This window comes from Balaenoptera physalus (assembly GCF_965194825.1).
Source record: "Balaenoptera physalus genome assembly, chromosome: 13".
Lineage (NCBI taxonomy): Eukaryota > Metazoa > Chordata > Mammalia > Artiodactyla > Balaenopteridae > Balaenoptera > Balaenoptera physalus.
In genome coordinates this window covers 13,979,118-14,007,104 of record NC_138892.1, presented here as the reverse complement: position 1 = coordinate 14,007,104, position 27,987 = coordinate 13,979,118, and the positions used below count along the sequence as shown (strand labels likewise).

The 27,987-nt window shown below is 45.0% G+C and overlaps 1 protein-coding gene and 1 long non-coding RNA gene across 5 annotated transcripts in view; one reads left to right on the top strand and one right to left on the bottom strand.

The window, feature by feature from the left end:
- LARGE1 (LARGE xylosyl- and glucuronyltransferase 1) overlaps positions 1–27,987 on the bottom strand; it is a 603,451-nt gene that overhangs the window by 387,461 nt on the left and 188,003 nt on the right. The window lies entirely within an intron of this gene.
- Positions 1–27,987, top strand: part of LOC309641222 — a 551,394-nt gene that overhangs the window by 455,941 nt on the left and 67,466 nt on the right. The window lies entirely within an intron of this gene.

Sequence of the window (27,987 nt, the reverse complement as noted above, 5' to 3'; positions counted from 1 at the left end):
TTTCTTGGCTTTATATAAAATAATGGTATGTGTTACAATTGGCAGCATCTAAGATTAGGTGATATAGGAGATTTGTTTGAGAAAAAAATTGAAACAAAACTCTAATGCACTCTTGACCTCAGATATTTCTCTACTAGTTCATCCATTGACTTAATATTCCTGTATTGAATTCCCATGTCTATTTTCAGGCCTAATTTACATCGCACATTTCCCCGGGGGAAAGAAACAAATCTGGGTGTTTCTCAAGGACAGTGATCTCTTGAAGGGTTGTTCTGGGGCCAGCAGTATCAGTATCATCTGGAAACTTCTTAGAAATGCACATCCTTAGGCCCCCCAAGTCTCCTAAATCAGAAATTGGGGGAAGGGGGAGTTGTTAGAACCAGCCCTCCAGCTGATTCTGATGGAGTCTAGAGTTTGAGAAGCCCTATTTCAGGAAAATCACCCAGCACCATATGCCAGCAGCTTGATCACTCAAGTTTAACTACTCACTGAAGTTTAACTAAAATGTCCTGGGAATTCATCCTGTGCCAGGCACCGTGTTGGGGGACAGATGCTGCCTCGAAATCTGAAGAGGTACGTGTGCAAATGACTAAATAAAATATAAAATGGAATGAAATGAAGGCTGATGGAGGTGCCAAGACCACACTCCATTCAGGGGATGGAGGACAGATTCTGACTGAAGAGTCCTGGTGGACTTCTCAGAGGAGGTGGCAATGTAGGGTAAGAGGGTTTTGGATAGGTTTTCTATGGTAGAGGAGAGAGATGCACTAAGGAACTAGGACAAGGAGAGGGCGAGAGAACATTCAGAGCCCCATGAGCATAGGGGGCCGTCACTCAGGTGTGCTCTGAAATCTGATTAATTCGACATCCACTTCCCCCACCCCACCTTTACATGCTCACCATGGATTCCACTTGCGGCAAGGCCTGCCAAGTTGCCACCCCAGAGCCATTCTCCCTTGTCTGCTTAGGAAGAGAACCCGGCTTCCATTCAGGGGAGTAAAGCAGCCAGAGAAAAGACTGTATACCCGACAGCCTCTAGGGCAGCTAAGCATGGCTGTGGGACTTCAGGAAGGCCACCCAGAGGCAGTTTGCCCTCTGAGATGTGTGCCCGTCCTGGTCCTCTCCCTGGCTTCTTCTTGGCTGCTGGCCTACAAGGATGTTGACACCCAAGAGCCACGCTGGACACTGAGGTGCTTTGGCGCACAGCTGAGGATGGCAGAATTGCAAGATAGTATCCTGGGATCTAACGACACCGTTAAAGTACCGCACCACGCTACACTGCCAACACCCTGACTTCTTGGATGTGAGAGAGAAATAAGCTTCCCTCTGGTGAAACCACTGTTACAGGGGACCTGCTGTCATGCCATCAAGCCTGTCACTGACGCACCACTCTCTTTCCAACGGCCTCCTCTGAATCTGCAAAACTCCAGGTTCTTCCTCCTCTTGAGGAATACCTCTGCCCCCACTCCCCATCTTCCTCTCCACCTACTGCCATTCTTCTTGAGAACATTATCACAGACCCGCCCAACCCTCTAGCCTGACAGCAAAATAAGGGCATCATTTCCAAGCACCTTCACCCACACTCCCTGTAGCACCTTCATCCCCCCTACACCTCACTGCGCAAAGTATGACCCAGGTACCGACTACGTCAGCATCACTTGGGAGCTCGTCAGAAAGGCAGACTCCCCAGCTCACCCCAGGCTTATGAATCAGAGTCTGCATTTTAACAAAATCCCAGGAAATATGTGTGTCCATCACAGTTTGAGAGACATTACTGTAATCATCATCTTCACCTACAGCTGCTCACCTCCAGACCACAGATTGGGAAACGCATTCTCTGGCTACACCCTCCCGTCCCTCCAGGTCTCTCGTTCTTTGTCAATCTTTCCTACAACTCTAAAAGCCACCTATACCATCCTGAATTGCTACTCACTCTTCCCTGGACAAAATAATTACCTTCACACTTCCCTGCTTTTGTTTTATTTAACTGCTTCTGCCTGGGATGCCCTCTGAAGCCTCTGACCAGCCGTGGATCCACTCGCCCTTCGGTGTGCTATCAGTTCAGATGCCACCTCCAGACCATGAGTATTTTGGGGAGAGGGACTGAGTCTTCCCCATCAGCAAGGTGGTACAGCAGTGGGCTCTGGAGCCCATGCCACTTACTGGAGTGGGACTGAAAACATTTAAGGCAACTTGTCTCTGCCTCAGTTTCTTCATCTGTAAAACTCAGATAATCATGGGACCTATATTTCACAGGGCAGTTCTATCAAGTCAAGGATGTGATAGAATTAAAGAACTAGGAACAATGTCTGGCACAGAATAACTACTTAATAAATGCTAGACATTAATCCTGGACGCCAAGTCCTAGCATGGGAGCAGACACACGGTGTGTTCTCAATAAATGTTGACTGAATCGAACTTGCAGTTTCTGCATTGACCTCTGTGCCTTCATAGTTCCTGGGTTCATGAGTCTACCACACCCACTCTTCTCCACAGCCCAGCAAAAAGCCCAAGTCCAGCCCCCCACAGGGACATCATTTAGATGAAAGAACATTTTCTGCAGCCATCCCTGTCCTCAGAGCCTCGCCAAGAAACAGAAAAGCAAAGCAATATACATGTTAATTGGAAATTGTCTCTTTGCTCTCACTTCGTTAGGCTGATCTCCTGCAGTCTAACAGAGGGAATTAGACAGCAGAAGGGACAGGAAAACATGGGACCTGGACATGCTGAAGCCCAAAGGACTCAGGTCCCAGGAGGAAATGCAATTCCAGGCCCACAAGGCTGCATGGAAATCAGGACAAAGGGCTTCTCCATGGGAATGTCTTCAAGGCAGGAGGTGTGCTCCTGCCCTGGTCCCCTGAACACCCATCAACCAGTGCCTACGAAGTGCAGCCATGGGTCTATGTGGTAGGAATAAGGAGGTGGTTACAATGCAGTCCCTGTCTGCAAGGACGACTGGGACAGACAGACAAACTGACAACTATATGGTGTGTAATAATGGTACTAAGGGTACAGGTGCAAGATGTTAGGTAAGCAAGGAGGAGAGGCACATTACCAGATCAATGGGACTGGAGAGGAAGGAGGTCCAAGGAAGTCTTCTTACAGAGAAGACCCTGAGGCTGGGTTCTGAATAGGAGTTAGCCTGGCAAAGAAGGTAGGAAAAGGCATCGGAGGCAGCAAGAACACAAGATACAAAGACACATTAGGGTAGGTTGAATAATAGTTCCCCAAGATGCCCAAGTGCTCATTCTTGGAATTTGCGAATGTTACATTATAAGGCAAAAGAGACTTTGTAGGTACGATTAAAGATCGTGACATGGGGAGATCATCCGGGATTATCTGGCTGGACCTGACACAATCACAAAATCCTTACAAGAGAGATGCAGGAAGAGCTGGCATCGGAGAAAAAGTCATTGTGAAAACAGAAGCAGAGATTGGAGACGTGCACTTCATAGATGGAGGAAGGGGCCACAAGCCGAGGAATGCAGCCCTGCCACCACCTTGACATTAGCCCAGAGAGACTGATGCTGGACTTCTGACCTCTAGAAGTATACAAGAATAAATCTGTATTAATTTAAGGGGCTAAGTTTGTGGTAATTTGTTATAGCAGCCACAGGAAATTGATACACATACACTGTTTGAGGTACACCTTCAGGAATGTTAAAGAAAAATGTCAGAAAGATGAAACCAGCTGAGGAGGCAAGCGACGGGCCAAATCACAAAAGAATTTGTGTACCAGGCTGAATTATCCTCAATGTGGAGCTGCTGGCTAAAGGATATATTAAGCGGAGGGATGACAGAATAAGATCGCTAAAGCACTGAATCGTCAAACTTTAAGGTCTTAAATCGTAGGAATTACCACATGCCTAATTCCCCATTTTATTGACTCTCATTTCTTTTATCATAGGCTGTAATGACTTTATGAAAAGAAGGAATAACCGGCTGGTAGATGTAACGATTTCCGGCCCCCCGCCCCCAATTCCATTCAAATGTCTCCGAAGACGCGTACCTATATTTGTAGAGCTGCAATCAGGGACGCGTACGCATCAGTGGACAGCCGGACGGCACCGGAAATTGGGAGCTTTCCCTGAAATTCTGACCAGATGATTACTGTAATATGTCTAAAAAGGCCACGTGCTGAAATAACCACCCCCCCGACCCCCACCTCTAGGAAGGGGGAAGGCAACTGACACGCTGAGTGCTCACTCGGGGCCAAAAGCTTTGTGAACACGGCCTCGCTGGATTCTCTGAGGATGTACGATCGTCACCCTTCTGGGCACGCTCTTGGTGCCATTGGGGGATCCCCGAGTCTCGTGTGACCAAGCTCCATTCCCCAAGCACAAGGCCCATCAGAGAACCCAGGCAGAGGAGACCATCCCTCTGTCCTGCACCCACAAGCCTCTGCCCAGGGGCTGCACACAGAACGGCCTTTACACGTACAATTGCAGCCACTTCCGGGCTCCGTCCCCTCCTACCCTCTCTGTGCATCACATTCTCCCTGTAACACCCGCCTCTTCAAGGCCTCTGTCAGCCGTGCCCTTTACCGAATGTCACTTGCTGCCAAAGGAATCACCTAGGTGGCATCTAAGCAGCCCCGGGTCTGAACAAGCTGGATTTGCTCTGGCACTGCCTCCTGACCCCTGAGGCCACGGGACAGGCCCTGCAGAGGTTCCAAGGCAGTGCCTTGGCTGTGGCCAAAGCAGGGGACCCACAGGGAACGGTGCTCAATGGAATGATTTCAAAAATCGCTAGCCCTCCCTGGACCTCAGTTAAAATAGCGGGTCACTGCCTTCACACCACCGCTCAACTCTCTCCCCAATGGGACACCCCACAAACTGAAAGCCACGTACGCTTCCCAGGCATCTGACATTCCCCACAGCCCCAGAGGGCTCTACGGTATTAAAACACCCAAGATGCCTGACAACGCTGGGTACGTGTGGAGTCTTCAATCTGAGCTGCTGTAAACAGCGCTGCGATGAAGCCCTCTGACAGGCTCCACTCTACCCAGCTCCACCTTTTCTTTTAGAATCTGTATGTGAGAACAGTACCTTCCTAAGAATAGAATCACTGAGTTAAAGGGTAAGCACAATTTATAGTTCTTGGGATGAACCAACAGTTTACTCTCCAGAAAAAGCGATGCTGATGGGACCAGCAACTCAGATTCGACGGCCGTTGATGGAGCCCTGGCTTTATTCCAGCACCGAGCTAGGCACCTCACTTCTGTCCTCTCTTTTCAGTATCCCACAAAGCTCAGTCACCCCCATGCAACTGATGCAGAATGTGAGGTCATAAAACAAAACAACTGGCCCAGGGCAATACAGTTCTTTGGAGACAGGGCTGGGAGAAGAATCTAAGTTCTTTGGAGACAGGGCTGGGAGAAGAATCTAAGTCCCAGATTCCTCCAGTTCCATGGTATCTGCTGAATTACTCAGATCTTTGAGCTTTCCCACACGACTACAACAGCTTTCATTTATTAACGATAACCACAGGCCAGGTTCTAGACTGGGTACTTTATTACGTACACTCCCACATCCATCCAAGTCAATGAGGCAGTCAAAACGATCACGCTGCCGCTGATGAGAATAGCACCGACCCGCTCCTGAATGCTAATATGTTCCAGGCATTGTGCAAAGAAAGCACTTTATGTTCATCTATTATTTTAACTCTCTTAAAATCTATAAGCGAGACATTAATAGGCCCAGTTTATAGATGAAAGGATTGAAGCTCAGAAAAGTGACTTCCCTTAAGGGTCCCACAGACTATAAATGGGAAATACATCCATCAATAAATGGATCTGAGAACAGGGCTGTCTCCCAAACCTAAGCGTTTCATCTCAATGCTAGACTGCCCCAACAGCCAGCATCATCCGGTGGGTGGCGAGGAAGAAGGTTTCTAAAGAAGATGGTGAGAAAAATCGGCATTCCATTTTGGTTCCTCTTCCCCGCGATGTGCTGGCTGTGTGTAGTTTGATCTGTGCTGCGTTTATTTCAACGCCATCCGACTGGCTGCCTACAAATGCAAGTCTTTCTCTTCTGAGGGCTGCTTCCCATTATAGCAAAGGAGAGTCACAAGAATCGGCCCACATCCCGACACAGGCCTCCGGTGGCTGAGACGGACCCTCTCATCAGAGCCCAGGAGAGCACAGGAAGGCTCCCTCTCGGGGCACCCTCTGCAGGGCAGGGGCAGGAGTAGAAAGACGAGGACCGCTAGAAAGTGACAGAAGTCGCTCTGTATAAGGGGCAGCACCAGGCTGGGAAAGAAGTCACAGGTTCAAGTCCCAGCTCTGCCAGCAACCCGCTGTGTGACCTGGAGCAAGGAAGTCTTGGCCTCATGAACACTAACAAAATTATTAAACCACGTGACGTAATTTTGGACTCCCCTGTGGAGGGAGTGGGGGAGAGTCTTAGCAAAGAATGACTGAATAGCTCTAAAGAAAGGATTCAGCAAATCAACACAAGATACCTGGGTCCTAGATCACTGGCACAACTAACCTACCGTTAGAAGTTCTTGTCCTCAAAATGCACAGGTATAAACCCATGCATTGGCCTTTGTCTGCCCTAAGGCAGCTCCCGTCACAGAGTCTTCACGATCCTACAGCAGTTCACATCCTGGTAACACTGCAGGTTGAAAGCAGACTGAAAAAGAAACCATTACCTCCATCATCAAGTAAGAATTCAATCATCTCCAGGAGATCCAGAGTTGGCACACAGAGACCAATTCCAGCTGAATCATGTTATGACTAATAAAGAAATGGGAAGAAGGGGAAAAGCCACTCCCCTTCCTTACTACCCTGATATGAGCGGGATGTCGTCCTCCTGCCAATTGCTAAAGGGACACCTCACCTCCCATGCCCTCTGGCACCAGCAGGCTGATGGTTTTACTGCGTGTCCATCAGTAAAACACACGGAATGCCCAGATGACTAGGAACAGCATTTGACCTAAAATAACAAAATTCATAAAGTCAAGTTTGGCTTGCCAGAGATGCTCTTTTCCTCATAACTTTGGAAGCCTCCAGGTGTTAACAGCTGGAAATGGTTATCAGGTTCCTCTTGCTGGGGTTTACAGCTACATTTGCAGTGTACAACCGAGATTTTCCAAGCACACAGGACTCCAGGCACATATGCACCAGCAACCCTCCACCACCACCTCTCTCCAACTGCTCTGGCTTCCCGGCCAAACTTACTCCCTGCTCCCAGTTCTCTGGAATCAAAGGAACTTTTTTTAAATCATCAAGCTGCTTGGGGAAAAAAAGGTGTCAATTTGTAAATTCCCTACTTGGCCCTGTCTACCTGCAAAGATACAGAAAAGTCCGGGGGAAGGAAAAGAAGAGGATTGCGTTTCTCTTTTTAGTTTCCAGATGGAGCTGACTCCCACTGGCTACCCACACACCCAAGTGGCTGGTGTCACTGTTGTGATTTTAGTAGTACTGTGCAGGCCTTGGGCAAGTACCCCCATGAAAATCAACAGCGAGCACATCTGAGAAAGCCAGAGATAAAAACGAGAGAACCAATGTGTCCTTGGCTCTGAAAATGTCCGCAGAATCTCCAAGCAGAGACCCATCAAATGGACATTTGTGCACATGTGCCAGCTGGACCAAGCCAAGGTTTTTCAGAGGTAGAGACACTCGAGCAGGCTGACGAAGTCTGAAGGGCTGAGAATGATGTGGCCCCAAATATCACCTTGTAGGACCCTTAGGAAAAAGGTCTTTGACCATTTCCCAGGATGGATAGCTCAGGACTCAACCATCACATGGCCTGGAGGAGAAAAAGTGCTTTCAATGGAGCCTGGCACTGCCATGGGACCATCCTCCACAGACTGAAGAGAAGCTGCTGACACTCAGAGGAGCTGGCATTTATAAAGGAATCTAGTTAACATGACGGTACACCAGACCCTGAGTCTATCCACCAGAAAGGGTGCCATAGAAGGTGGCAGTGGTAGTGAATGCGTCCACAGAGACCTGGATGGAGATGCCAGCCTGAACCTGTTTCACTTGGCTTTGCCAGGATGCCTGCCCTGTGCCACACACCTTAACCCAGACATCATATGACAACATGTCTTCTGAGTCACTGTACCTCTTCAGGTGACTGTCATTGTAGTAGGTTTCTAGGGCTGCCATAACCAAGGACCACAGAGTGTCTTAAAGCGAGGGAAATTTACTTTCTCACAGTTCTGGAGGCTGGGAGTCCCAGAACAAGGTGTTGGCAGGGTTGGTTTCTCCTGAGGCCTCTCTCCTTGGCTTGCAGACAGCCATCTTCTCCCTGTATCTTCACATATTCCTTTCTTCCTCTGTCTGTGTCCCAATCTCCTCTTCTTATAAAGACAACGGTCATACTGGATTAGGACAGTCATACTGTCCATACTGGACAGCAGTCATACTGGACGTGACCTTATTTTACCTTAATTACCTCTTTCGAGGTCCCATCTCCAAACATGGTCACATTCTGAGATATTGAGGGTTAGGATTTCAGCATAAGAATGTTGAGGGGGGACAAGTCAACCCATCAAAATCATGACCATCTTTATACCACAGAGGGACACGAGACACAGGAAGTAAATGACACAGGAATTAAATGACTTCTCAAAAGCCATACCACTCATTTGTGGCAGACCTAGGATTCAAACCCATATTTCCTAGACCCGAAAAACATGATCCTTTTGCTCTGAAAGAGCTGCCTCTGACCAGGGCTCAGGTTGGTGAAATAGCTTACCAGAGAGTCACAGGTCTAAAAAGCGTGACACTGGGACTTGCACCCAGGGTCTAGATAATTTTTCCCCCAGTAGTTAATTGCACTGAACACGCCAAGACTACTCAGATTAAAACTGCTCTTTGTTGAGCCAGTAACTGTCTATCATCATAACTCATTCTCCTCTATTCAGGGTTGTCCAGACACCATGATTGGGTAGCTCTACACATTCTCCATTGCAATGCACCAATTTTTAAAAAACCTTCATTGCAGGCCATTCAATGGTAGAATCAGGACAACCCTCAGAGATCCCCCATGTGATTGATGCCTGTTCTCCAAATTGGATTTCACGCTTCCTAACAGCCTCTTAATGGTGCCTAGTGGAAAACCTTGCATGGAGAAGTCAGCTGATAAATATTTGTTGGATACATGAATGTGTGTATGAATGGATGGAGTAGTCAAGGCAACCTCAAAAGACCCCTCCCAGTTTTAAATTCCATGATTCTGCTGCAGCAGGTGACCCTGGGATTGCTGCTTGATGGCTGAGGATTGTATCAGACCCAAATCAGTACCTTTCCTTCATACAGTGTATCTTTCTCGACCTAGCCAGCAGGTTAGGGCAGTATCACCAACGGAAACGGAAATGCCCTTGAGGATAATGTCCCTTGCCCAGGTTCAGCATGATAGAGAGCCCTGGGACCAGTTAAACTTTCCCCTTAGAATTAATCACAACACTAACTTGATGTTCTTTCTTCTCTTGCCAGACTCTTACTAGGTGGAAAAGAGAAGGAAAATTTCACAGTCATTATCTAACTCCACTGTCCCTGGGGTCTGTGCTCCTATCTGGAAAATGCAATCGTCGTTCAACAAATGTCTGTCTGAGTAACTCTATAAGCAAAGAGTTACCATGGGCAGTTTCCAAAGAAGCGGAAGACGATAGCTCATGAAAGCAAGGCACTTACAAGTAATTCAAGGAGGTAAAAAATATTTGAGAATGCAGAATAATATAATGCAAATTATATTAAAACGCATTTAGTTTTTAAGGAGTCAGTGAATCAAAGAATTACATGGGAAACCAAAACTGGAAATCCTGGCCTTGACCCTAGGAAATAGATAGATCTGGGTCTAACGGATGACCATGGACATGGTTTGACCAGGGTACTGAGCAAGTTAGGAAGAACAATGGTTTAAATTAAAGGCGCAGAAGCCATACTACGTGTCATGGGAAAAGGGACAAAAAGGAGGTGGGGCTGTCTGGAGAAGGAAGATGGAGCTGACAACTGCAGGGTGCAGGGGTTTCCTGGGGGACCATAAATGGTCCTTTCAACTGAGGCGTTTAGACCAGACACAATGGGCACCAGAAACCCATTCAATTATCCTGAGCAGAGGAACAAAACGACGCAAGTGGTTTCTGAGGAATTAATAGCATTCCAACTGCACTGCTTTGATGGGAGTAGAATGAATCAAGGAAGGTGGCCCCAAAGGCGGGCATGATGATTCAAGGGCACTGAGGAGGTCTCATACACTACAGAAAGAGGGAGCAACGTTCTTTTTTTTTTTTTTTGGAATTGGGATGGGACACTGATTTATCTATTGAGTGTCTGTTATGTGTGAGGCATTGCTGTTGTTCAGTGGAAAAGACAGGCTTAGGCACAGGCCGCAGGAAAGGGAGACCAGGATCCAAACACCCAATAAAAACATACACAGTAAATTACAATGAAAAAGGAAGGGTGGTATGGGGTGAAAACTAACCTAGTGTAGAGGCTCAGGGAAGAGAGCAAAGTTCTTGAAAACCAGGGACACACTTCAACAGGTCACTGACACAACAGTGGGGTACTAGAGTGGAATATAAATACTGTGTGATTTTTTTCTCAAAAGACCATAGTTTTTAGACATTTCCAAAGCAACAAATCACAGAACTGGAAAAGAGCGCTGATAACAAACTGTTCCAAACCCTTGTTTTAGGACGTCATTCATTCATCATTGATTAAGCCCGTACTGTGTATGAGGCACCCTGCTAGGCACAGAGAAGGCATGAACGTGCCAGGTATTGTACGAGAGGTAACGGGATGAGAAACACCTGACTCCAACTTAATTCCTCAGAGGGGTGGCAGTTTTGCAAGGTGAACAAGTGGAAACAAGACAGAAGAGAGAAATGAGTCTGTGCTAAAGTGCAAGGGCAAAGTGTGGCCTTGGGGCTACCAAGTTTGTCAACTGCTGGAGCTGAGGGACGGAGGGATGGAAGGACAGAAGGACGGAAGGACAGACAAATTGTAGCTGCAGCAAGAGAGGAAGAAACAGAGACTCCAAGAGCAGACTGGATTGATCTCTTTCAAGGGTTCTAACCTCGATATTACAATACTCTGCTACTACCCAGCCTCAATCCAAATTCTTCATACTTGCATTTAAATGTATCCTAAAATACCAAATGGAATAAAAGTCTGAAGAATGCTCTGGAAACCAGGAATGGCATTGATCATCTTACTGTAAAGAAGGGAGGTAAGTTGCCCACAGTAGACTAATTCATACGGTGCTGTTCAGAAAGAAATACGTGCCACCTTCAGCCAAATGATATGAGCAGAAACACTCTTGAGAGCAGACAGAGAGAAAAGAGCACAGACTAGGGGAAAGCGAGCAGAAATGTGGGGTTTAAATAAAAGTTGCTTCTTCCAGATTTCACAAAATAAACATAAGAGCTCATGCTTGCTGCATATTTAGTGGTGTGTCATTTTATAGACGAGGAAACTGAGGTCCAGGGTAGTAGAGTAACTTGTCCCAATCATCCAACCAGTAGAAGCTAATGCCAAGATTCAACCCCAGGTAGTTCGCCTCTAGAGAGCTTTAATCACTCCTGTACCCCATTCAGCAGCTTGCGGGGTGAAGAACAAGATGGAGGATGCCACCTTCATAGGGAAGCTAGGAACCTGGATTCCAGGCCTAACGCTGGACATGAACAGCCTTGGACCAGTAAGGATGACAGCCTCAGTGGGAGAAATGGTCCTTCCCTGAGCATCCAAGCAGCCTTGAGGCAGGCAGGATCGGATGGTTCACGGGACCTGGGGCCTTCAAGGGGAGTGTTCACTGAGGCCCGGGACCCACTGGCTATGAGGCACTGCGGAATGACAGTCTGCTGGGCAACTAGGTGAGCCACACACTCTACTCCATCATGGATGGACAAATATCAGGAAATCTCAACTTGGCTCCAAAGATGGCCAAGGCATAGAAATGAACAGGTGGAGAATTGGAGGAAACCAAGACTGGGTAGAGTCACAGCAGTTGAGAAAGAGAGGGATGGCGGGATGGAGGGGAGATGGAGAGGGGAGTGGAAGAATGGAGGGGCAGAGAGAGGGATGGAGGAGTGGAGAGAGGGACAGAAGGATGGAAAGAGGGGTGGAGGGAGAGAAGGATGGAGAGAGGGAGAATGTGTGTGTGTGTGTATACACATATGGGTATCATGCATCCTACTGAGGCCAGTGACAAAAGCTAATAACATACTAGTCTTTAAAAACAAAACAAAAAACAACAACAAAAAAGGAAGTAGAGGCATAAACAGGGGGAAAAAGAGCCAGTAACCTTGGCCCCCAACATCCCTCAGCAGCCTCAACCAGAGTCAAGTTTAAATTATGTTCCTACGGCACAGACTCTAGTGCCTTCAGGAATTTGCCTCACGTGGCAGCTGTACTCACAGGGGTGTGTTATAAATATTTGGTGAGGGTGACAGTGACAACCACTCATTTACAGCCACCTAAGCTGCCTGTCCCCACGGCTCATTTGTTTTGTGTTCGTCCTCCAGATCTCCCCTTTATGAACCTCTCCATCTTGAGAGCAACATCGCATCACTTGGGGGCTGAGAGTTGCTAAGAAGCTCGGAGCTTCATTTCATATCAATTTCTTACAATTAATCAGTTTTATTTAAAGAGGAGGAGGGGAAACAGATATATCTGCAGAGCAGGGAAAATGGATACAGCTTAGAGAACAATTATACATAATAGTCCCAGAAGGTTTAGCTGTTCAGATGATCATTAAAGAAATGGATGGAGTAAGTTTTAAAAAAATTTCCAGCTCCCCCTGCCTCCCCCGAATTGGATAAACAAAAACGAGAGGGCTATCTCCACTTCTTCTGGAATCACATTAAAATGTATCCCCAGACAGCCTTTCACTAAGAACCTCCCACCTTGGCTATGCCACTAGTATATAAATGTATCGCACCACCTCTGGCTTTTGGAAGCACATCAGTTACAGTCTAGGGTTCACTCATTACTGTAGTTGTTGGTGGTTTATTTTTAAACACACCAGCCAGCACGCACACGGCTGGACACGGCGAACCAGGCTGATGCTCTATTTAATCTGACAGTTCCTTAATTACCTAGTTGGTGGTTTTGTTTTGGGCTTCCTCCCCTCCCAGGTATAAATTTCTTAAGTTATAAATGGTAAATCCTGTATCTGTTTATTCTTAGATAGCATTAAAAATCAGCCCCCACCAGTCAATAATGATGAACTGGACCATCTTGCAAACTGGTCCAGGCAACTGAGGACTGCCTCCTGCTTTTCTACTAAGTTGGCTAAGACAGCTGCAAAGATAGTTGAGAACTATAGTGACCGGCAGGACAGAAATGGTCTGTCTCCCTACTCTGTCACATGATCACACAACTCGAAAGAAATGAAAAAGTTGATCTTTGCCAGGAAAAATGGAAGTGTCTGCTCTGGAATCAGACAAACTAGTTCAAATCTTGGTTTCTTTGCCTGTGCACACTTGGGAATATCCATCTCTTCCCTCACTAAGCCTGTGGCCTCATCTGTAAACCTGGGGAAAGAATTATACCTACTTCATAGGCTCAAATGGGCAAAGTCAAAATTGAGACCAAAGACACCACACTGGAGATACAGACAAGTAATAACTGTTTTGATCCTATAAATGCTCAATTGATAAGTGTAATACAAATGTACCTGAGTAACAAACCAAAGACAAGAAAAACAAAAGAAACTTGAAAAAATCTGCAGTGTCCAGGTAAAATGGACCATGACATCATCCCATATTGCCACCCAACTTGTCCTCACATAGGCCCATCACCGGCCCCTCCAAGACCAGCCAACAGCACACAGCAATCTGACCCACTCAAACCTCACTCTGGCCTCCTGGGCGCCCTGAATTCCAACATAAGCCACCTCAGATTACGGAAGGTTGCAGGATGGCGACCTCACTGTGTCCTGAGCAGCGGCCTCTGAAGATGCAGAGGTGGTATGAGTGAGGGGTCTTTGGGATGATCCTATCAGGAGGGGCAGGAGGGGCGGGAGAGGATTAGTCACTCAGTGCCTCATCTCATTTCAGCACCACGCCCTGCTGAGTCTGGGTTCCTCAGCCCTTTACTCAGATGGAAAAAGTGAGGCTCAGCAGGTTAATCTGCTCATCCAGCATCCCCTTGTGCGCCCCACAGTTTAGGAATGTCAACTCAGCTCTGAAGTCCTCCAAGGCCCACCCCCCGGCTCACTCCAGGTCATCCTCTGGAATTCAAGTCACAGGCAGTCCCCAACTCATGTCCTCAGGAGGCACGCTGCCAGGAGAACTTTTGTGCAAGTGAGGGAGACCAAATGAGGGCAACATGGAGAGGAAGGGGCCTGGATGCAAGGAGGGGGACCCAAAGACACGCTCAGCTAGTGGGAATCCTTGCCTTCTGCTTTCTTGGTCTTTTGCATGAGAAGCTTGGGCTAAAAAGAATCAGTTAGGCTGTTCCTCTGAAATCCTCATTTTACACAATCAGAAATTGAGGTCTGGAGAAAAGCAAGCAACTGGGCAGCAAGTTCCTGGCCAGGTCAGGACTAGAACCCATGGTACCTACTTACCACCGGTCTTTCCCCACATCTTCACATCAACGTGAGCCATTCCACCATCCCCGGAGCCCTCCCCACTTCTCCTCAGAGTCACCACAGATCCCTTGCCATCCTGCTGCTTTGAGTAAATATTCCTAAGGGCAGGTCGGTACCCTGATATCAGGGTAACACCTGGGCGATTACCTCGTCCACAAGTGGTCCCTCCAGGCCAGCTGTGCTCCCATCCCCGAAACTGCAGTGGCCCTTTTGCTGACTGCAAGGCAAACATTCTTCCATGGCTTCTCCACCAACTACAACAGTAGCTCCCAAACTTAAGTGGACATCAGAGTCACCTTGAGGGCTGGCTAAAATGTGAGAACGCAGGGCCCTACACCTCCAAGGCAGTAGGTCTGGAGTGGAGTCCAAGAATTCACATTTCAAACAAGTTCTACGTTCAGAAATTCTCTCTCCCAAACTCCCCCGTCCAGCGACAGGTGGCAGGGATAGAAAATCAGACCCCCATCTGCAATTCCAGTGGCATCAGACACACCAAGCTAAAGTTGCCCTACTTTCAGACACAGCTCAAATCTCTCCTGTGATCACAGATAGATGTCACTGAGCAAATGACTCCGTACTGACGTGCTGTGGGTCCCAGCTGGCAGTGGGCTTTCTTTTCACTGCTCTGAAACCAACACTAAGAAATATCTCTAAGGAGTTACAAACCATCCACAATTTATTGAATCTTGAGTTAATTCTCCATCACTAACTACTAATTCCAATGTCATGTTTCCCTCTAGATAAATTGTTCCAACCCTTTGCACAATCGATGCCCAAATTTCCACCTCATCCCATATGCTTAAGAAGGATTCAAACAGGTAGCCCTCACTTTGTGAAATAGAGGCAAATCGTCAAATCTATTTCCATAAAGTCACTCCTATGCCCTTGGGTTGCCAGATTTAGGAGAAAAATAGTACACCCAGTAAGATTTGAATTTCAGATGAACTAAAATTTTTTTTTTAGTATAAGCATGTCGCATGCAATATTTGGGATATACTTATACTAAAAATTGTTAAGCATTTATCTGAAATTCAGACTTAACAAAGAGCTATGACACCTGTGCACTCATTCAAAAAAATATACATTGAGCCTCTAGTAGGTGTTACTTGCTACAAATGCAAGACATATAGGTAGGGGTGTGTGGTAAATGTTTAAAAAGTGGCTCTTGGGGGAGGGCATGGCTTTCAGCACTTGCTGAGGTTTGAAGTTCCTACAACCATCTTGTAAAAACATGAGGAGACCAAAAGGCCAGCAGATATGCCCACCCAGAGCACCAGGTTATTGAGCCACAGGACTGATGGCAACAACCTCCTCCCTCCAAGACTTTATACAGCAAGACAGATACACTCGTATTTAAGCCACTGTTAGTTGGTTTTTCTGCTACTAGTACCAAAATGATTCCCAACGGATACACAGAAAATACTCCTCTTTGCTATGTATGCTATCTTCTGCCTCTCCAAGTAGAACAAAAGTTGTTTCTGTTTACGAGTCATGCTGGTGGATCTCTTCTTTCCTTCACTTTCATTTACCCATCCATCCATTCATCCATCCACCCACCCACCCATCACACACAGTGTACCATTTACCTATTTATTCTACTGTAACATCCAATGGTGAAACACTCTAGAGCTACGGGGAGACATCCCAATTAGTGCCTCTGATTGACTCTCCAAGAGTCCATGACCAATGTTTACCATCAAGGGCCTCTTTCAAAGAGTATTTTGTAAATCTGCCCCCAGATGCTACCACAGAGTAAGGGCTTTTTTCCTTCCAGTACTGATCATCCCCAGACCCTCTTCTCACCTACTCAGTACACTTCCTTGGGGTCAGATCACAACACTGTAGAAATCCAAAATAGCCATGGAGGAGCCCTTGAGGACCAAGACATCCACTCCGGGACACCCCAGCACCCACAGTAGGGCAGGAGTGCTCTCAGCCACAGGCTATCTGAGAAGGCTGCTGACCCAACAGATGCTTCTTTTGTAAACCATCCCAAGCACTAATGACTGTGCTTAAGAAACCAACTGGCACTTACTTCTGTCTCTGGTGCAACAAATGGAAAAGGAAACTTAATGCATGAAGGATGAAGGTCACCAAAACCATACATGGAACCACTTAACCAACCACGTCCTAAAATTTCATTTCAAATATACTCCTCAGAAGTCACTTTGTCCCAAAGAGTCAGGCTGTCCACCCCTATTCCAGCCCTCCTGGGCTGGGCCTCCCTACTCCTTGCACCATTAATTTCCATCTCTGAGTCATCCTTTTATCTGTCATCATTCTTTTATTCCTTCCATCTCAGCTCTAAAGCGTTTCTCTTTCTAAGCTCCAGGTCCCTGCAATACTTTGCAATATATGCTATTTAAAAAGAGGCTCAGGGAGGGAGGAGTCAAGATGGCAGTGTGGGAAGACACGGAGTTAGCGTCTCCCCACAACTAGGGCGCCTGTCGGGAGCTGGTGGGGGACTCTGACCCCCAATGAGATGGGAGGAATCCCAGAGTGAACCGGTAGGACGTAGGGGGACCGAGGGGGGAGGAGAAGTGGAGGCCAGACAAGATCAGCGACCCTGAGGTGGGGGAGATCAGGAGAAGCAGACGGGAGGGGCACTCCCAGATCCCAGACCAGAGGAGCAGGAGAAGAGAGGAGGGCATATGCCCCGCCCACTCGAGCCCAGGAAGCCTGCTGGGCTCCCAGGTGAGTTCCCCTGCCCTCTGAGAACAGGGGTGGGGGCACCCCTGGCCCCTTCTGTTCCTTGAGCCTAAGCCCCACTCCCCCCAGAGCGTCCAGGGCCTTTTCCAGCCCTGTGGGTCCTGAGCATTGGCCCCGCTCACCACCCAAACCTCGCCCTTGCTTAGGCTCCACTCTCCACAGCCAAGGCCTTCCCCTCACTTTTTTTTTTTTTCTTCTCCCTCCTCCTCTTTTTTACTATTGTGGTAACGATGTACCTTCTGGTTGTTGATTCATCTATATTTTTATTTTTACATTATTTTCTAACATATGTTAGTTTCCTAGTCTAATTTTATTTTTTACTTTGTTATTGTTCTTTTTTTTTTTTTTGCCACCCACACAGCTTGCGGGATCTTGATTCATGAGCCTGGGGTCGGGCAGAAGCTCCTATGGTGGGAGATCCAAGACCGAACCACTGGACTAACAGAGAACCTCAGACCCCAGGGTATATTCATCAGAGTGAGGTCTCACAGAGTTCCTCATCTCAGCACCAAGATCCAGCTATACCCAATAGCCTACAAACTCCAGTGCTGGAAGCCTCAGTCCAAACAACCAGTAAAACAGGAACACAATCCCACTCATAAAAAAAAAAAAGAAATGAGATGGCAAAAAAATATGTCACACATGAAGGAGCAAGGTAAAAACCTACAAGACCAAATAAATGAAGAGGAAATAGGCAATCTACCTGAAAAAGAATTGAGTAATGATAGTAAAGATGATCCAGAAACTCAGAAATAGAATGGAGACACAGATTGAGAATATACAAGAAATGCTTAACAGAGAACTATAAGAACTAAAGAACAAACAAACAGAGATGAACAACACAATAACTGAAATGAAAAATACACTAGAAGGAATCAATAATAGAATAATGGAGGCAGAAGAACGAATAAGTGAGCTGAAAGACAAAATGGTGGAAATAACTGCCGAGGAGCAGAATAAAGAAAAAAGAATAAAAAGAATTGAAGACAATCTCAGAGACCTCTGGGACAACACTAAACACACCAACATTCGAATTACAGGGGTCACAGAAGAAGAAGAGAAAAAGAAAGGGTCTGAGAAAATATTTGAAGAGATTATAGTGGAAAACTTTCCTAACATGGGAAAAGAAATAGTCACCCAAGCCCAGGAAGAACACAGAGTCCAATACAGGATAAACCCTAGAAAAAACACACCAAGACACATATTAATCAAACTAACAAAATTTAAATTCAAAGTAAGAATATTAAAAGCAGCAAGGGAAAAACAAAAAATAATATACAAAGGAATCTCCATAAGGTTATCAGTTTATTTTTCAAAGGAAACTCTGCAGGCCAGAAGGGAGTGGCAGGATATACTTAAAGTGATGAAAGAGAAAAAAGAAAACGTACAACCAAGATTACTCTACCCAGCAAGGATCTCATTCAGATTCTATGGAGAAGTCAAAAGCTTTTCAGACAAACAGAAACTAAGAGAATTCAGCACCACCAAACCAGCTTTACAACAAATGCTAAAGAAACTTCTCTAAGCAGGAAACACAAGAGAAGAAAAGGACCTACAAAAACAAACCCAAAACAATTAAGAAAATGGTAATAGGAACATATATGTCGATAATAACCTTGAATGTAAATGGATTAAGTGCCCCAACCAAAACACACAGACTGGCTGAATGGATACAAAAACAAGACCCATATATATGCTGTGTACAAGAGACCCACTTCAGACCTAGGGACACATACAGACTGAAAATGAGGGGATGGAAAAAGATATTCCATGCAAATGGAAATCAAAAGAAAGCTGGAGTAGCTATACTCATATCAGACAAAACAGACTTTAAAATAAAGACTGTTACAAGAGATACAGAGGGACACTACATAATGATCAAAGGATCAATCCAAGAAAAAGATACAACAATTATAAATGTTTATGCACCCAACATAGGAGCACTTCAATACATAAGGCAAATGCTAACAACCATGAAAGGAGAAATCGACAGTAACACAATAATAGTAGGGAACTTTAACACCCCACTTATACCAATGGACAGATCATCCAAACAGAAAATAAATAAGGAAACACAAGCTTTAAATGACACAACAGACCAGATAGATCTAACTGATATTTATAGAACATTCCATCCAAAAGTGGCAGAATACACTTTCTTCTCAAGTGCACATTGAACATTCTCCAGGAGAGATCACATCTTGGGTCACAAGTCAAGCCTCGGAAAACTTAAGAAAACTGAAATCGTATCAAGCATCTTTTCTGACCACAATGCTATGAGATTTAAAATCAACTACAGGAAAAAAACTGTAAAACAACAAATATATGGAGGCTAAACAGCGTGCTACTAAATAACCAAGAGATCACTGAATAAATCAAACAAGAAATAAAAAAATACATAGAAACAAATGACAACAAAAACACAATGCCCTAAAACCTATGGGACAGAGCAAAAGCAGTTCTAAGAGGGAAGTATATGGCAATTCAGTCTCACCTCAAGAAACAAGAAAAATCTCAAATAAACAATCCAACCCTGCACTTAAAACAACTAGAGAAAGAAGAACAAAGAAAACCCAAAGTCAGTAGAAGGAAAGAAATCATAAACATCAGAGCAGAAATAAATGAAATAGAAATGAAGAAAATAATAGCAAAGATCAATAAAACTGAAAGCTGGTTCTTTGAGAAGATAAACAAAATTGATAAACCTTTAACCACACTCATCAAGAAAAAAAGGGAGAGGACACAAATCAATAAAATTAGAAATGAAAAAGGAGAAATCACAGCTGACACTGCAGAAATACAAAGGATTATAAGAGACTACTACAAACAACTATATGTCAATAAAATGGACAAGCAAGAAGAAATGGACAAATTCTTGGAAAGGTACAACTTTCTAATACTGAACCAGGAAGAATTAGACAATATAAACAGACTTATCACAAGTAATGAAATTGAAGCTGTAATTAAAAACCTTCCAACAAACAAAAGTCCAGGACCAGATGGCTTCACAGGCGAATTCTATCAAACATTTAGAGAAGAGCTAACATCCATCCTTCTCAAACTCTTCCAAAAAATTGCAGGGGAGGAAACACTCCCAAATTCATTCTACGAAGCCACAATCACCCTGATACCAAAACCAGACAAAGATATCACAAAAAAAGAAAATTATAGACCAATATCACTGATGAACATAGATGTAAAAATCCTGAACAAAATACTAGCAAACAGAATCCAATAGCACATTAAAAGGATCATACACCATGATCAAGTGGGATTTGTCCCAAGGATGCAAGGATTCTTCAATATATGCAAATCAATCAACGTGATACACCACATTAACAAATTAAGGAATAAAAACCATATGATCATCTCAATAGATGCAGAAAAAGCTTTTGACAAAATTCAACACCCATTTATGAAAAAGCTTTCCTGAAAATGGGCATAGAGGGAACCTACCTCAACATAATAAAGGCCATATATGACAAACCCACAGCAAGCATCATACTCAGTGGTGAAAACTGAAAGCATTTCCACTAGGATCAGGAGGAAGACAAGGATGTCCACTCTCACCACTCCTATTCAACATAGTTTTGGAAGTCCTAGCCACAGCAATCAGAGAAGAAAAAGAAATAAAAGGAATACAAACTGGAAAAGAAGACGTAAAACTGTCAATATTTGTTGATGACATGATACTCTACATAGAAAATCCTAAACATGCCACCAGAAAAGTACTAGAACTAATCAATGAATTTGGTAAGGTTGCAGGATACAAAATTAATGCACAGAAATCTCTTGCATTCCTATAAACTAATGATGAAAAATCTGAAAGAGAAATTAAGGAAACACTCCCATTTACCATTGCAACAAAAAGAATAGAATACCTAGGAATAAACCTGCCTAAGGAGGCAAAAGACTTGTACTCAGAAAACTATAAAGCACTGATGAAAGAAATCAAAGACAACATAAACAGATGGAGAAATATACCATGTTCTTGGATTGCAAGAATCAATATTGTGAAAATGACTATACTACCCAAAGCAATCTACAGATTCAATGAAATCCCTATCAAACTACCAATGGCATTCATCACAGAATTAGAACAAAAAATCTTACAATTAGTATGGAAACACAAAAGACCCCGAATAGCCAAAGCAATCTTGAGAAAGAAAAACGGAGTTGGAGGAATCAGGCTCCCTGACTTCAAACTATACCACAAAGCTACAGTAATCAAGACAGTATGGTACTGGCACAAAAACAGAAACATAGATCAATGGTACAGAACAGAATGCCCAAAGATAAACCCACACACATATGGGCACCTAATTTATGATAAAGGAGGCAAGAACATACAATGGAGAATAGACAGCCTCTTCACTAAGTGGTGCTAGGAAAACTGGACAGCTACATGTAAAAGAATGAAATTAGAACACTACCTAACACTATACACAAAAATAAACTCCAAATGGATTAAAGACTTAAATGTAAGACCAGACACTATAAAACTTTTAGAGGACAACATAGGAAAAACACTCTTTGACATAAACCACAGAAAGATCTTTTTTGACCCACCTCCTACAGTAACAGAAATAAAAACAAAAATAAACAAATGGGACTTAAACTTAAAAGCTTTTGCACAGCAAAGGAATCCATAAACAAGACAAAAAGACAACCCTCAGAATGGGAGAAAATATTTGCAAATGAAACAACAAAGGATTAATCTCCAAAATATACGAAAAGCTCATGGAGCTCAATATCAAAAAAACAAACAACCCAGTTAAAAAATGGGAGGAAGACCCAAATAGACATTTCACCAAGGAAGACATACAGATGGACAAAAGGCACAAGAAAAGATGCTCAACATCACTAATAAATAGAGAAATGCAAATCAAAACTACAATGAGGTATCACCTCACGCTGGTCAGAATGGCCATTATCAAAAAAATCTAGAAACAATAAATGCTGGAAAGGGTGTGGTGAAAAGGGAATGCCCCTACACTATTGATGGGAATGTAAATTAATACAACCACTATGGAAAACAGTATGGAGGTTCCTTAAAAAACTAAAAATAGAACTACCATATGACCCAGCAGTCCCACCACTGGGCATATACCCTGAGGAAACCATAATTCAAAAAGAGTCATGTACCACAATGTTCATTGCAGCTCTATTTACTATAGCCAGGACATGGAAGCAAACTAAGTGTCCATCGACAGATGAATGGATAAAGAAGATGTGGCACATATATACAATGGAATATTACTCAGCCATAAAAAGAAATGAAATTGAGTTATTTGTAGTGAGGTGGATGGACCTAGAGTCTGTCATACAGAGTAAAGTAAGTCAGAAAGAGAAAAACACCATGCGCTAACACATATATATGGAATCATAAAAAAAAAAAAAAACTGGTACTGATGAACCTAGTTGCAGGGCAGGAATAAAGAGGTAGACATAGAGAATGGACTTGAGGACATGGGTTGGGAGGGTGAAGCTGGGGCAAAGTGAGAGTAGCATCGACATATATACACTACCGAATGTAAAATAGTTGGCTGGTGGGAAGCAGCAGCATAGCACAGGGAGATTGGCTTGGTGCTCTGTGATGACCTAGAGGTGTGGGATAGGGAGGATGGGAGGGAGGCTCAAGAGGGAGGGGAGGGATATGAGGACATGTGTATGTATATGGCTAATTCACTTTGTTGTGCAACAGAAACTAACATACTATTGTGAGGCAATTATACTCTAATGAAGTTCTATTAAAAAAAAAAAAACAAACAGCTCAGGGAGTTCCCTGGTGGTGCAGTGGTTAAGAATCTGTCTGCCAATGCAGGGGACACAGGTTCGAGCCCTGGTCAGGGAAGATCCCACATGCTGCGGAGCAACTAAGCCCGTGCTCTAGAGCCCACGAGCCACAACTACTGAAGCCCGCGCACCTAGAGCCCCTGCTCCGCAACAAGAGAAGCCAACACAATGAGAAGCCCGCACACCACAATCAAGAGTAGCCCCTGCTCACCACAACTAGAGAAAGCCCGCTCACAGCAACAAAGACCCAACACAGCCAAAAATAAATAAATTAATTAAAAAAATAAAAAGAGCCTCAATCACAAACTGCAGTGTAGACAACCTTTTCTGTTGCACTGCAGACAATTCTAGGTACTATCTGTACTTCTCCTTCAATCAAGCCAAATGAGCTATTATTTATCGTCATTTCACAGGCACTTATTAGCACATTGACTGTGTCTAGAGAGCAGATGCCCAAGGATGTCAATTCCTTGAGGTATTGATCCAAGAGGCAGACCATAACAAACACCCACGTTCCTGCTCCGAGGATTCTTGGCTAAGTGTAATTCATCAGAACCACAGCCAGGCTCACCAGACCACACTGAGCAGAGCCAAACCAGATGCTGGGGAGAAATCTAAGACAGTGACCAACCAATGTATGAGGGGAATGAGGTGGACAAATTGGCAGGCACAGAATGAGGCTAAGAAAATAAACAGACAGGAAGCTTCTTAGAGGAAATCTGTTCACGCTGAGGATAATTAATTAATGTGTTGACTGGACGCCCCAAGGCAATCACGGAAGCTGCAGCCATGATGATTTTAATAGACTTAGGTTTTCATTGGGTGGAAGCAACATAAGCCAATAATGAGCTGCCTGGCCACATGGGCAATGGGCTGAGTTCTTTCCTTCCTGATCCATGATTATTTTAACTGAGAATGAAGTGGCCACCCCACCCCAACTCCAAATTACCATCATTTTTAGCTTCAACCAGCCGGGACTGCACCATTTAGAGGGGAACACCTTATTTCTGAATGTCCTGGACAAGTCCCGTCATTGTCTGTGTGTCCACCCCGACTCCGCCTGCCCCTCTACGGATCACACCAGCCAGGGATGCCTGATCCAAGATGGCGACAGGGGGGCTTCAACCAGCAGTGCTGAGCCAACCAGAGTTATTCTCCTGGGAATTTTCAAGAAGGCACAAAAAGAAGTTCTCACTGGTGGTAGGTGACTAAGCTGCCAGGCATTCAGAGTTGGGGCTGAAAGACCATACTGGGTTGTGCAGACGAAGAAAGAACAGAGCAAGCTGGACAGGTGGAGGGGAAAAGAACACAGCTGATGAACAGAGACACCGAGGAGAGGACATGGGGTGGAGGAATGAGAAAGAGAACAAGAGAGTCAGAGGGAAAAGATGGAGAGACACAGACATGGAGACAGAACTAGCAGAGACAGACCCTATGGCCTCCTACATCCTAGAAGAAAAAGCCTTGATTTCAAAATTTTCAGGTAAAAACTGAGCTGTACTTCCTGCTCCTGGGTTTTTGGGCATGTGACCCCAGTCTCATAAATAACACAGCCATCCCCCTCTTCGAACCTGAGCATACCTGTGTGTCTTGCAACTGAAACATGCAGGATTAGAACTTGCATCAACACAAAACCCTCTTCTTGCGCTAAGTACAAAGGTTACTGTCCTTTTAAAGCCTCCATCCAACAAACATGTGTTGAACATCTTCTGTCTTTGACCTTGTACTTAGCGTTGGGTTAGAGAAATGAATCAAAACACAGCTGGTACCCACCCACAGAGTGCAGAAAACAGAAGGAAGATGTCCAAGCACACACAATTATGAGCTGTGCTGGTAAGTGCCCTTTATAACCTGTGTTAGCGAGGGGGCATGTGGAAACACAGAGCTTCTGCCAGGCAGGAGACAGGTGGGTGCTGGTTGAGAAAGTCATCCTGGAAGAAGCAACATCTAAGTCTCGACAACAGCCAAGAATCAGCGAGGTGAGGAGAGGAGAGAAGGGTGTCCCAGGCAGTGTGGCTCCAGTCGGGTGCCGGAGCTGACTCCTACTGGTGGGAGAATTTACACCTTAGAAATGGGTAAATGCTACATATCAGGGCCTTTTAAAAATCACTCTTTTCTCAGAGTTGGTAGACCGGCACGCACCTGAGGTCCGAGGCTAGAGAGGACGGTTTGTGGTTATACAAGGTTGACATGTAGGATGTCAGAAAAGGAACTGGCCAGACATACAAGGTGGGCGGGGGCCACACTGAACAGATCCAAAAACTTACACTGTCCTAAGCCATTGTGGGGTGGGTGGGGGTTAAGTAGGGGGTGAAATGGTTGGCTGAAGGGATCTGGCTGCACTGCAGAAGATGGGTGCTAATAAAAGCTGAAGCAACTGAAGCCAGAGGGCTGCTGGAAGGAGAACCTGGTCCTCCAGGACCGCCACTCCCATGCAGAGCACTGGCTTGGCTCTGGAAGGGCAATTCCTTGGGTCCCTAGTGCCTATGGGATTCCTGAGGGAGTGGAAGGAAGCCAGAAATTCAGAGCATTAAAGGCAAATCAAATTTTGATGGAGGAACTTCCCTGGTGGTCCAGTGGTTAAGACTCCATGCTTCCAACACAGGGGGCGTGGGTTCGATCCCTGGTCGGGGAACTGAGATCCCACGTGCCGTGCAGCACGGCCAAAAAAAAAAAAAAAAAAATTTTTTTTTTGATGAAAAACAAAACCAGAAACAAAGGCAGAAGGAAGCAGGATTCAGTAGCGTGGTGTCAACTAAACAATGTAACTGGGCTCTATTATTTGCAACCTCTTGTATGATTGAGATTTTTGAGTAAAAGTGACTTTGGGATCAGGTGTTGTGTAGGCAAAAGAGTTCTGAACTTGGAGCCACTGGCTTTAGATTGAAATCTTGGCTCTCCAGCCGTGTGACCTTGAATCTCGGCTCTCCAGCTGTGTGACCTTGGGCAAGTCACTGAATCACAGCAAAACATGTATTCCTTCTGAATTTCAATTGTCTCATTCAGAGAATGTGGGCAAAAATACCTGTTTTCTCAGCTTTATTACGAAGACTACATGAGAATTTGAATATGTGTGTCTCTTCTAAATACAATACTTAACAATTATGGGGGATTGCTCATTAACGTAGAGATTGCCCACTTAACTTAAAGGTCTGGATAAACAGAAGCAAAGACTAAGAAAGGTTACAAAGAAGAAATGCATTCATGAACATCTTCACGAAGTGTCCGGAACAGACGTCTTTTAAGTCAAATCGAGGCTCTGACTGAAGAGCACCGTACAAATTTGACAGACGCAAGACCAGGGCAGCCAGAGAATAAACATGGGTGGTGCTCTTTTTAAGCTGATTGGTTAGTACAGGCTAAATGTACAGAAGAAAAACTATATGTGGTTTAAGGACAAACAAAATTCTCTTCTCACAGAAGCTCTAGACTTCATACCCCTCTGCACGTAAAACCACTGACTGGGTCTGAGCAGTATCTTCCTTGGTGCTAAATGGGAACAGAAAAGTATTGTGTGCGACCCTTACTCCATTTCTTATGTTTTAGCTTTGTCTTTGACATACTATTTTATACCTGGTTGGTCAGAAGTACAACAGAACACCTGGACAAGAAATTAACTTTGTCAATTTTAAGTCACTATGAAGATACCAATGATGACGACGATGATGAAAATAGCAATGACACCAAACATGATAAAGACGATATTCAAAGTCCTTCAACGATACGAAAATAAGTTGAGACTTATGATGTGTATGGAACTAAATGGATGTTATGGGGACACACCATTCCTGCCCTCGGAATCGAGCGGCCAGACAAAATCACACGACAGTCACAGCAGGAGGCACGTCATAACAACTCCTGCAATGGAGGGAGGCATGGTGGCGATAATGAGGAGGGAAAACATAATTCTGAGCAGACAGAACAGGGAGCAGTATTGGTAGAGGAAACAGTTAAGATGGACTCTGCAGAGAGGATGGGGTTGGCCTAGGGAGGAGGTGGGTCCTAACAGCACAGAGACAGAAGAGGGACACACGCATTTGGGGAACCAACACCGATGGCCAAAGCACAGGTACGATGAGAGTTGGGGTTATAAGTGGGAGCTGAGGTTGGTGGTTGGGGGCCAACTGGATCGATAGAGTTGGAAAGGAAAGTTGGAGAAAGATCCTGGATGGGAGTAAATACAAGACTGGCCTGCCTCTCTTGCTCTCCAGGCAAGAAGGAGCTATGGAAGGCTTTGGAGCAGGAGGGGTGCAGCCTTTGAGAAAGATTCCTCTGGAATCTCTAGAAGAATGGAGGGAAGAAAAGGAGGCAGAAGGCAAGGTCAGATAAGAGCTAACAAGGGCTAATTCAAATAAGACAGCCATTAGGGGCAAATACAGGAAAGAAAAGTTTTAAGTTTAAAAGAATTTTATGAAGCGCCTGTAAAAGGGGAAATGCAATAATGAACTTCTAGGCTGGCGGCAAAGCCAGCCCAGAGTTGGGTTCTTGGTGAAAGCAGCACAAGCCCCAAGATCAGGGAGGAAAGGAAGCATGCCATCTCTGGACCCCTCAAGTAGTAAGTCCAGGACTTGGTTAATATGCAAAGAACTTCTAGATACTACCACTCCCATGCCTCCTTTCTTCTACCAGCCAGTCCATGTCTACAGACACTGCTGAAATCCTACTGTGTGCCATGTTCTGTCAAGTGAGGCGGGGGAAAGAATGAAAAAGACAGTTGCTGATTCCAAGGATCTTACACACACACAGAAACAGCTGTGATACAGGCATATTTGGGTAAAGGATATATGAGGCTTAACTAAGGGATCATGGTAAAAGGGGATGGGGGCACAGGATTCAGAAAAGGAAGAAGACACTGTTGGAAGGTGGTATTAGTGCTGGACTTTAAAGGAAAATAGTCCCGTCTTCTAGGACCCTGCCATCCACAGAGCCATCC